Genomic DNA, 11933 nt, shown 5'->3' with positions numbered 1-11933 from the left:
CCGACTCACTGTCGGTTTAAGCCCTTGAAAACCCTACAAACCCTTATTTTGGGGTTCACACCTTGTACGGTTAGACCAGAGCCTAAAACCACAAAAATATATTGGGCATGGGTGTATCATTGAAGGAAAGAAAAAATTGTTTGGGTTTTCTTTGAGTTGTTATCTTCCAAGCCCTAGAAAACCGGTCTAGGAGGCCTAATTAGGTTAATTTCCTTGTAGCCCTTTTCCGGGCAAGATTGTGAAACTGGTAGGAAATCTTAGGATGGAAAAATACCAAAGGACTCCATATTCACAAAAGACATGTTAAAAGACCTTATTACATCTTTGCAACATCTCATTTCAATTGGGGGTCAATATGACAAGTTGAGACTAAGTGGCCAAAATTGAGCACTAGAGGAGCACAATAAATTGATAGGGTTCCTAACCAAAACACTTGAAGAAAACACCCTAGGAGGGAAAAGAACCAAGCCCTAGAAGAGAGTGAGGGGGAATTGGAGGCCTAGAAAGAAACTAGGCTTAGTGAGTTGGTGGAATTGAGCAACATCAACTAAGGAAGTGTTAAGCAGGCTAGGGGCAACCCCATCAAATTGCTATCAGAGCAACACTATCTACTCAAAAATGCAAGTCTAGGAAAAATGAACTCCACCTAGACCTATATTTCCAAAATACTCAATCGTGGACCCTCCTGGAGTCTCTATTCACTACTGACTTGGCTAAGCTCAATACAAGCCAAAATTTTGCAAAAACAAGAAAACTAGGAATTGGGGGTCAATATGACAAGTTGAGACTAAGTGGCCAAAATTGAGCACTAGAGGAGCACAATAAATTGATAGGGTTCCTAACCAAAACACCTGAAGCAAACACCCTCTGAGGGACAAGAACCAAGCCCTAGAAGAGAGTGAGGGAGACTTGGAGGCCTAGAAAGCAACTAGGCTTAGTGAGTTGGTGGAATTGAGCAACATCAACTAAGGAAGTGTTAAGTAGGCTAGGGGCAACCCCATCAAATTGGTATCAGAGCCTACAAGATTTGGGCTAGTAAGATTGATGTCCTTGTTGTTAGGAGAGTCAGTTGGAGACAACATGGTGACCAATGCTGAATTGGCAAGGAAAGTGGAAGATCAGGAGGAGGATAATCGACTCTTGAAGGAAAAGTTGGAAAACTGGAGAGTAAACTTGGTGATATTGATACCAAGGAAGAAGAAGTATATGTCAAAGTGGAAGGAGTAGAAGGAAAGGGTAAAGGAGTGGTAGAGGTAGACAAGATACCTGAACCTAATCCTATCTTAGAGCAAGAACCTTTCTCGAAGGCATTAAAGGCCTTGAGTGGCAAGTCACTGGAGGGATTGCCATTGTTCACTAGCAAGATGGAGGCAGAAGTAGTCCTAGAATGGATAGAAGGTATGGAGAACCACTTTGAGTGTGAAAGCATGATTGAAGCCTAGAGGGTTAGGGTAGCCAAGTCCAGGATGAGAGGAGTTGCTCTCACATGGTGGTAGTTTGTACAAGATGAAAGGAAGAAAATGGGAAAAGCAACCATCTCTTCTTGGGAAGGGATGTTAGTTAAAATCAAAGAAGTCTATCTCACTGATGACTATGAAGTGCAAATTCATAAGAAGAGGCAAAACTTAAGGCATAAGGATTTTGATGTCACTAGCTACACCGAAGAGTTTCACAAACTTAGACTTAGATCTCATGTGGTAGAAGAAGAGAGTCTCAAGGTTGCTAGATACCTAAATGGCCTATTGTGGAACATCCAAGAAGAAATCAGTTTGATGAGCCCAAAAATAGTCCATCAAACTTTTCAACTTGCTCTTAAGGTGGAGGAAAAACTGAAAAAGAAGATATGACTCAATCAACAATAGGGGCAAAGGCAAAGGAAAAGAAAATAGGGGCCATAGAGGGGGATTTGGTGGAAGAAGTTCCAAACAAAGAACACAAGGAGAGTCTAAACTCACTGAGCAACAAGATAGTGGCAGTAGTAGGGGAGGATTCAATAGAGGAAGGGGATCAAATAGTGGTTCTAGAGGAAGATCCAGTAGTCAAGCTAGAGGTTCCTCCTACTTTGCAGCAAAGAAGTGTTACCATTGTAACCAACTTGGTCATCCAGCATATAGGTGTCCTAAGAAGGGATTATCATCACATGGTCATGAAAGAAGAGTGAGCTATCTTCAAGAAGAGTCTTCAAGCAGCAAGACTTTATAAATTTCCTTAGAATCAAAATTAGGTGATAACTTAATGATACGGAGATCTTTGATCAAAGAACCGGTTAGAGAAGAGCCTAGCCAAAGAAGGTCCTTGTTTAGGATCAAATGCAAGATTTTGGATAAAGTATGAAAAGTGATCATTGATTCAGGGTCTACAGACAATATAGTGTCAGAGGAGGTAGTAGGTAAGCTCAAATTGCAGAAAATTACCTCACAACAACCCTTATAAATTCACTTGGTTGAATAAAGGACAACATGTTCTTGTTAATGAGCAAGCATGGGTGGATTTTACCATTGGAAGGTATAAGGACAAGGTGTTATGTGATGTCCTACCCATGGATGCATGCCATATTATCTTAGGAAGACCATGGCAATTTGATAGAAAAGCTATCCATGATGGAGCCAAGAATGCATATTCATTCAAAAAGGATGGAGTCACTTTCAAGATTCAGTCTATCCTTGAGGAAGGTGAAAGAAGGGTAGTAGGTCCTCATTTTTTTTGGTGAGTGAAAAGCAGTTCTTGAAAATGCTTGAGGAAGGTGAAGGCATAGGGTTTGCACTTGTGATAAAGCCCAAAGAAGAAGACAAGAAAGAACAACAAGATTTACCAATAGAGGTGCAAGAATTGTTGAAGAAATTCAAGGGTATAGTAAGTGAAGGACAGCCAACCACCTTACCTCCTAAAAGGACCATAAGCCATCAAATAGACTTCATTCCTGGAGCATCCTTGCCTAATAAGGCAGCCGATAAAATGACTCCTCAACAAAATTTTGAAATTGCTAAGCAAATCTAAGAACTTTTAGATCAAGGCCTAATTAGGAAGAGTATTATCCCTTGCGTTGTCCCTACCGTGTTGGCACCGAAAAAAGGTGGTACTTGGAGGTTCTGTACAGATTCTAGAGCCATAAATAGGATCACCATCAGATATAGGCTCCCTATTCCTAGAATAGAAGACCTAATGGATTGTTTAGGGGAAGCCAAGTACTTTACCAAGATTGACCTTAAGAGTGGCTATCATCAAATAAGAATCAAGGAGGGTGATGAATGGAATAATGCATTTAAGACTACTGAAGGTCTTTATGAGTGACTTGTAATTCCATTTGGCTTATCCAATGCTCCAAGAACCTTCATGAGACTCATGAATTAGGTGATGAAGGACTTCATAGGTAAATTTGTGGTAGTATATCTTGATGATATTCTCATTTTTCGTAAGGACATAGCAACACATATTAGTCATTTGCAAGATGTATTACAAAGATTATATGATGAGAAGCTAACCATGAATTTGGAGAAATGTGAATTTTTTAAGAAGGAATTGTTTTACCTTGGGTTTGTGTTATCTCAAGGAAACCTCAAGATGGACCCAAGCAAAGTTGAAGCCGATGTAAATTGTCCCACTCCTAGATCAGCAATAGAGGTGAGAAGCTTCCATGGATTAGCCCAATACTATAGGAAGTTTATTAGGCAGTTCAGTGCAATATGTGCCCCAGTGCTAGACACCATTAGAGGTGGTATGAAGGTCAAGTTTCAGTGGAATGAAGCAGAAAATGAAGGTCTTGAAACCTTGAAGGAGAGAATAGCTACCCAACCGGTACTAGTATTGCCCAGTTTTGAGAAATTATTTATTGTAGAGTGTGATGAAAGTAATGTTGCAGTAGGTGCTATCCGAAGTTAAGAGGGAAGACCAATAGCCTTCCATAGTGAGAGGATACGTGATGCCAAGAAGAAATAATCCTCTTATGATCTTGATTTGTATGCTTTGGTGCAAGCATTGAGAAAATAGAGACACTATCTCCTACCTAAAGAATTTGTGGTGTACATAGATAACCAAGCATTGAGTTTTCTGAATTCCCAAGACAAACTCAGTCACAAACACATGAAATTGGTGGAGTATATGCAAGCCTATACTTTCACCATTAATCACAAGAAAGGGCAGAAAAACCGGGTGCTTGATGCACTAGAAGGAGGCTCTTGACAGTCCAAGAAACCCAGTTGAGAAGCATATGTGTGGACAATTTTAAGGATTTGTATGTAGAGGATGGAGACTTCTCAAGTGCCTACCAAGTATGCAAGGAGTATGAAAATCATTTCCATAGTGAATACTCAGATTTCACTTTACAAAATGAGCTATTGTTCAAAGGTGGACAACTTTGTGTGCCTAAAGGCTCAACGAGGGAAAATATTATACAAGAGAAGCAGAATGGCAGACTTAGTGGTCATTTTTGAGTAAATAAGATTCAAGAATTATTTCAGAGATTCTATTATTGGCCAAGGATGAATCAAGATGTGAAGAGGTATGTGGAGACTTGCATAGTTTGTCAAAAAGCTAAGGGTACTTCAACAAATGCCGGTTTGTATCAACCTCTTCACACCCCAAGTAGACCTTGGGAGTGCATTAGTATGGACTTTGTGGTAGATTTTCCAAAGACTAAGCAAGGTTATGATAGTATTTATGTCATTATGGATAGATTTAGCAAAATGGCTCACTTTGTGCCTTGTAAGACCACTTATGATGCATACCACATAGCTTAGTTGTTCTTTAAGGAAATAGTAAGGATACATGGTTTACCATTGAGTATAGTTTTAGATAGGGACTCCAAATTTATGAGTCATTTTTGGAAAACATTATGGCAAAAGCTTGGCATAAACCTCTCTTTTGGATCACCCTACCATCCTCAAATAGATGGGAAGACCGAGGTAGTAAATAGTAGTTTAGGCAACCTATTGCAGTGCCTTACCATGGAGTATGGTCAAACATGGGATTAAGTACTTGTTCAATCTGAATATGCATACAATGACACCTTAAAAAGGACTACCGGTAAGAGTGCTTTTGAAATAGTCTATGGTGTGCATCCAAGAGGCATTTTTGAGTTGAGAGATTTAGGAAGTGCAACAGTGAGAAGTGGATATGTAGAGGACTTTGCTCAGTCCATGAAGGAGGTCCATGACTTACTTAGGCACACTTTGAAAGAGAACACAAGAAAAATCAAACAAAAATTTGATGAAAAGAGGAGAAATCTGCAATTTCAAGTGGGGGATCTTGTTATGGTGCACTTGAACAAAGCATTTCTACTAATATAGTTATCTTCTCATCATATAATCTTTGTAATACATCTTGCAAATGACTAATATGTGCTACTCTATCCTTACTAAAAATGAGAGGATCATCAAGACATACTACCACAAATTTACCTATGAAGTCCTTGATCACCTCATTCATGAGTCTCATGAAGGTGCTTGGTGCATTGGATAAGCCAAATGGTATTACAAGCCACTCATAAAGACCTTCAATAGTCTTAAATGTAGTCTTCCATTCATCACCCTCCTTGATTCTTATTTGATAATAGAGACTCTTAAGGTCAATCTTGGTAAAGTACTTGGCTTCCCCTAAACAATCCATTAGTTCTTCTATTCTAGGAATAGGGAACCTATTCTGATGGTGATCCTATTTATGGCTCTAGAATAAGTACACAACCTCCAAGTACCACCTTTTTTTGGTTCCAATGTGGTAGGGACAACACAAGGGCTAATACTCTTCCTTTTTAGGGCTTGATCTAAAAGTTCTTGGATTTGCTTAGCAATTTCAACATTTTGTTGAGGAGTCATTTTATAGGCTGCCTTATTAGGCAAGGATGCTTCGGGAATGAAGTCTATTTGATGGCTTATGGTCCTTTTAGGAGGTAAGGTGGTTGGCTTTCCTTCACTTACTATACCATTGAATTTCTTCAACAATTCTTGCACCTCTATTGGTAAATCTTGTTGTTCTTTCTTGTCTTCTTCTTTGGGCTTCATCACAAGTGCAAACCCTATGCCTTCACCTTCCTCAAGTGTTTTCAAGAACTGCTTTTCACTCACCAAAAGAACATTAGGACCTACTGTCCTTCTTTCACCTTCCTCAAGGATAGATTGAATCTTGAAAGTGACTCCATCCTTTTTGAATGAATATGCATTCTTGACTCCATCATGGATAGCTTCTCTATCAAATTTCCATGGTCTTCCTAAGAGAAGATGCCATGCATCCATGGGTAGGACATCACATAACACCTTGTCCTTATATCTTCCAATGGTGAAATCCACCCATGCTTGCTAGACACCATTAGAGGTGGTATGAAGGTGAAGTTTTAGTGGAATGAAGCAACAAACAAAGGTTTTGAAACCTTAAAGGAGAGAATAGCTACCCAAACGGTATTAGTATTACCTAGTTTTAGGAAACTATTTATTGTATAGTGTGATGAAAGCAATGTTGTAGTAGGTGTTGTCCTAAGTCATGAGGGAAGACCAGTAGCCTTCCAGAGTGAGAATCTAAGTGATGCCAAGAGGAAATACTCCTCTTATGATCTTGAGTTGTATGCTTTGGTGCAAGCATTGAGAAGATGGAGACACTATCTCCTACCTAAAGAATTTGTGGTGAACACAAATAACCAAGCATTGAGTTTTCTTAATTCCTAAGATAAACTCAGTCACAAACACATGAAATGGGTGGAGTATATGCAATCCTATACTTTCACCATTAAGCACAAGAAAAGGTAGCAAAATCGGGTGGCTGATGTACTAAATAGGAGGCAGAAGGTGATAAAGCATGTTAGGTGATAAATAACATTTGATTGTTCATTTTCCCACTTAACAAAAACAATTTTGTCTATGACAAGATGGAGGATTAGTTTGGATAAACAACAAAGGACTAGAGTAGTGGGTTAAGCATGAAGAGACACATGATTGGCATAAAGGGACACTCCTCACTCAAATGATCACCACCTTAAAGGAAGGTCACTACCCTCCGATGGATGGCTATAATAAGATCATGTCCAAAATTCAATAATGCATGGAAGGGAGTCAAATTAAGTTTAGAATACTAACATCTTGATTAAACATATAAGAGTAACAATATTGAAGTGGTTTTTTATGGAAGTAATAATAGTTGACAATATGATTAATATATTCAAATTACTCACTTTGAAAATATAGAGGCTATAGGCTATCTAGAACAAAATATTTATTTAACTTGTTAAATACTAAATGAAGGAAATAATACATTTAATCTCTATATGTTTGTTTAAAACTATCAATCATGATTAAGGAATAAGGGGATACAAGGAGGGGAAATGATGACGAGGTCCTCTCATAAGTACTCCACCTCATTGTGGTGACTAAATGGTACCATGATGACAAGGTACACAAGGAGTGTTATATTAGGCTTAGGAGAGAGATATTCTGGATAAATGTGATGCCCCTTCCTTGTTTAGACATTGTTTCCTTTTCTGGTTAAACTTTTGTTGACTTTTTTAGTTTCTCATGTGGTTGGATGATACTCTGTGTTGTGATAAATTTTATCAGGATACTATGATATATTGTTTTGGAATTGATAAATGTTGGTTTTGCATTATGTCTTAATGGATGTTTAGATGCTGGACTTTATTTATGAGTACAATTATGGATGTTTAGATGTTAGATTTTATTCTTATGTACTGACCATGGATTGACATAATTGCTTTATGTTTGAGATATATCATGTGTTTGATTTCATGTATGTGTTTGAGTCTATATGGGGTGCGAGGGGTGATCTTTTGTTACTCACTTTGAAGAGACATAAAATATCACAATTCTCCTCCATTGGTGTGCTTGTAATTGTTGTATATTTAAAGTATTATTCATTTTCGAGGTTAAATTATTTAATTTTGTTTGAATTATAAAATTAAATATATACATGAGAATTGTAGGGGTAAATTAATCTAACCTTATCGTAGCCCCCTACTATTTTAAGGGCTAGCAAGATGATCCTTAGAATAATAGGGCACTCCCTACTATTTGAAAGGAATTAACTAGGTTAATATTGTTGCTTATTTTAGCTTATTCTAGGAGAATTATTAATTTATTGATTAATGGCAGCCCCTCTATCCATCTATAACAATCAAGTGCCCCCTATCCTCCCTCAATGGTCGAGTGATGCCATAGATAGTGATGCCACCATCTTATCTATATATATACACACACACACACACACACACACATGTATTGTAATGTTAATATATTTATTATTATTAATAAATTAATGTCGATGTTTTTAATAAATTAAATTAATATTAGTGCTTAATTTAATAAACTAGAATAAAATCTTTTATTGATTTATTAATTAAGTAAACGAATATTAGTGTTTTGTATAATTAAAATAATATAAAAGCTTCATTCTTTAATAAATCAAGTTGTTTTTATTTTAAGAACAATTTAATGCTATAAAATGAGTTATAGGGCATAATTGTGGTTTTTGGTTAGGGAAATTCTTGATTGATTAGGGAAAGGTCACAGAGTTTTTTTTTTGAATTTTTTTTTTGTAGAAAAGGGGATGCAATTTGGGAGGTTTGCATGCACGTTTTTGGTGGTGTATTTTTGGAAACTCGAATTTTTGTGTTGTTTGGGCTAGATTTTGGAGCTCCACCTGTAAGTTCATTTTAGGATTGCATTATAGGGTAGGAAATCTAAATCCCTAGTTGTGTATATTTGGCTTTTGGAAATCTTCTATGAAAGAAAATTTAAATTCTTGTGTTTATGGCATTTCTGGAAAATTGTTTGAGTCTGGGAAAGCTTCTATGTAATATTTTGATTTGTGTAATAGAGGTTCAAGTTTATTATTCCGGGTGTTGTGTTGGGTTTTTGATGATTCCGGATTACTATCTTTTTGGTTTTTGCAAATTTATTTTGAGCATGATTTTTCGAAAGAAGAAATCAGTCTGTGATTGTAATTTGTTATGATTCGATGATTTAATTAATATTTATTTATAAAGATTTTACTTTTGAAATCTGGAAAATTTTTATTTCGGGGTTGTGAATTTTGATGGGGTAGAGTATAATTATCAAACTTTGTTATTAAATGTCATTTTAATTACATCTTTTGTTGTTTGGTTTCTTTTTTTTTAAATAAAAGAATGAAAATAAAAAATAATTTATTTTTTTTGAAGTGGGGAGCCGAACCCAAGATTGTGGGTGGCTCAATCCGTAGTAGTGGGAAGCCCACACTGTGGGGAGCCTTCCCATATTCATGGGGGATAAACCGACAACATTGGGAATCCCACGCTATGGGGAGCTCACCCAATGTCATGGGGGCTCTACCCACTGCCGTGGGGAAATCACACGCTATGGGGAGCTCACCCACTACCATAGGGGCTCTACCCATAGCCGTGGGGAAATCCCACACAATGGGGAGCCTTTCCATAGCTATGGGGGTTCTACCCACAGTCATGGATACCCTCCATGGTTTGTCCCTAATGACTGTCATGTGCTTTCTGTGATTGATGACTTTTAATTAGTTCGATCGATTAATTTATAATTTTCTCAACTATTGACAGTTAATGAATATATATCTATTATAATAATAATTTTGTACTATAGTTTGGTATAAATATTTTGTATAAATAATTTTATAAAATTGTTTGGTATAATTACTTTGTATTAAGATTTTGTATGAATTGGTTTAGTTCATTCCTTGAAAAAAAATATAATAGAAATTCTTGTTGAAATTGTCTTTGGAATTTATTTATTTCCTTTAGAACTGGTTTAATCAATGTCTTGAAAAATATTTCATGTTAGAAATTTACTAGTTTGGTGGAATATGACTACTTCATCAAAATATTATTTTGAGGGGTATATTGGATTTTGGAGAAAATGGGAATATGCATGCCTTGTTTCTTTAATGTTTTATTTAATGATGTTGTAGTTTTATTGTGGCAATTATTTTATCATAATTTTTATAATAATGCTTGATGAATGATGCATGTTTATATGTTTCAATACCTGTCAGTTTGTTTTCATCATTATTCATCTGTGTTTTTGTTAATGCGAGTTAACCTATTTTAGTCATCCATGTTACCCTTTTTTGTGTTCTTCCAGTGATGATGTTGCATGTGGCCTACTATTGTAAAGTAATTGTATTGGATTTCACTATGATGTTTTGGCCAATGTCCATTTATGCCTTGGATATTACTTTGGGTATGTTTGGTGTTCTAACGCGGAGTGGCTTTCGAAGTGGGGGTCGGGGCCCAAAGTGGCTGCCAAGATAACCCATTGGAAGTTTACTTAATAAGTGATAACCTAATATTGAATCTAGGGGGTTGGGTAGATAAACACAATAATCAAGATAATGATTACCCCGCTCATGGCTTGAGTGCTCATTTAGGCTCAAGATTAGGTGGGAACGCCTAGAATGGCATGATTAGCTACCTTGTCCTCTCGAAAGGTATGCTAGTTTTCCATGAGCCATAAATGGGGAATGGGGATCAGGAGAGGCTACCATGATAACCCATATCAAGCTATGCGATGACACTCTTCCCTTGCATGCAATATTGTTTTGTTTTGTGTATGTACCTTCTGGAGTTATTACTTGTTTGGTGTTTCCTATTGGTTAGTTTGAATGAGTCCATACTGGTGGAAATATGTTTAGACCATGTGTTGTTTTGCCATGTTTGTGATCTTGAGGCCCTTATGTTATCTCCTAGCATGAGGGGTGTACCTTTGGGTTCCACATGGTAGTTGCCTTCTTCCATCAGGGATTTTGTTCCTGTCTATTGATGGATTGGCTTCATTCATGTTCCATAATTCTACTCTTGGTATTCGTTAGCTTTATGAGTCAGATGGAGATTATATGCAATCATGATGTTACACTTGTGTTTATTAGATATATTATGTATGGATATGCCTTCATGGCAATGATGTAATAATAATGTAATTAAGATGCAAATTTGATGTATATGAATATAATTTTGAAAAATATTTATATGATACAATGAAAATGTGTAATTTAGTAATTGGCTTAAAAGGAATACTTTCATTGTTAATTAGAAATATGTTCTTTTGTGTAGCAATGTAATACTTGTTTCATTTTTAATTTCATTAGCTACTATTTGTAAGGATTGTATCAATATTGAGAAACCTTAGGGGAAAATTAGTAGATGCCTTTCACATGTGCAATTTGTTCATATCCTTCTTTTGTTAATCATACATTTTATAGTTTAAAAAAAAATTATTTCAACTTTATTTGGTTAAGTTAGTCTTTTACTCTAGGGTTTCTTGGCAAGGTGTTACACTGGGTTCTCTGGTTTCAGATGAGCCCATTTAATTATCCCAGTTTCTTAAACCTTGCGCATGTGTTTTCCTTCGACTAACCTTTCCTTAGACATGCTCCTTTGGTGGTGAGTGTTCCATTTAGGAAGATGTCTGGTATAGGTTGAGGTCAAGGATGTGGTCGCATGACCACTCGCCAGAACCCTTCTCATCATTATTCCCATGAAAATGATGGGGAAGAGCAAAAAATTTTGTAATGTCCCCATTTTAGAAGACATGGATTTTTGGATGATTAGTCTATTATTCTGACCCTCATAGGCTAATAAGGATGGTTAGAGGGTCTTTTGAGGGTTTTATCATCTGCAGTGTTTAGTGGTTAGCAGTTTTGGCTTTCGTTTGAGGTCTCTAGGACTCTGTATGCATTACTTTATATTTCTAGTAAGTCAGAGTTACATAGAGGGGGACCTTTTCTATTTTTAGTAAGGGAGTTGCATGTACAGAGGATAAAATGGTTAACTTCTGGGTGCAAACAAAATTGAGAAATAATGATTATTTTGGGAGTTATGATTATTTAATTATTAATAAAGTGAGCACTTTATTAATAATTAATTATAATAAGGCTATTAATGTTATATTATAAAGTTATTAATATTTCATAAAGAGGGGTCTTTGCATCAT

Source organism: Cryptomeria japonica, chromosome 7 (genome assembly GCF_030272615.1).
Source record: "Cryptomeria japonica chromosome 7, Sugi_1.0, whole genome shotgun sequence".
Lineage (NCBI taxonomy): Eukaryota > Viridiplantae > Streptophyta > Pinopsida > Cupressales > Cupressaceae > Cryptomeria > Cryptomeria japonica.
This window is presented reverse-complemented; position numbering follows the sequence as displayed.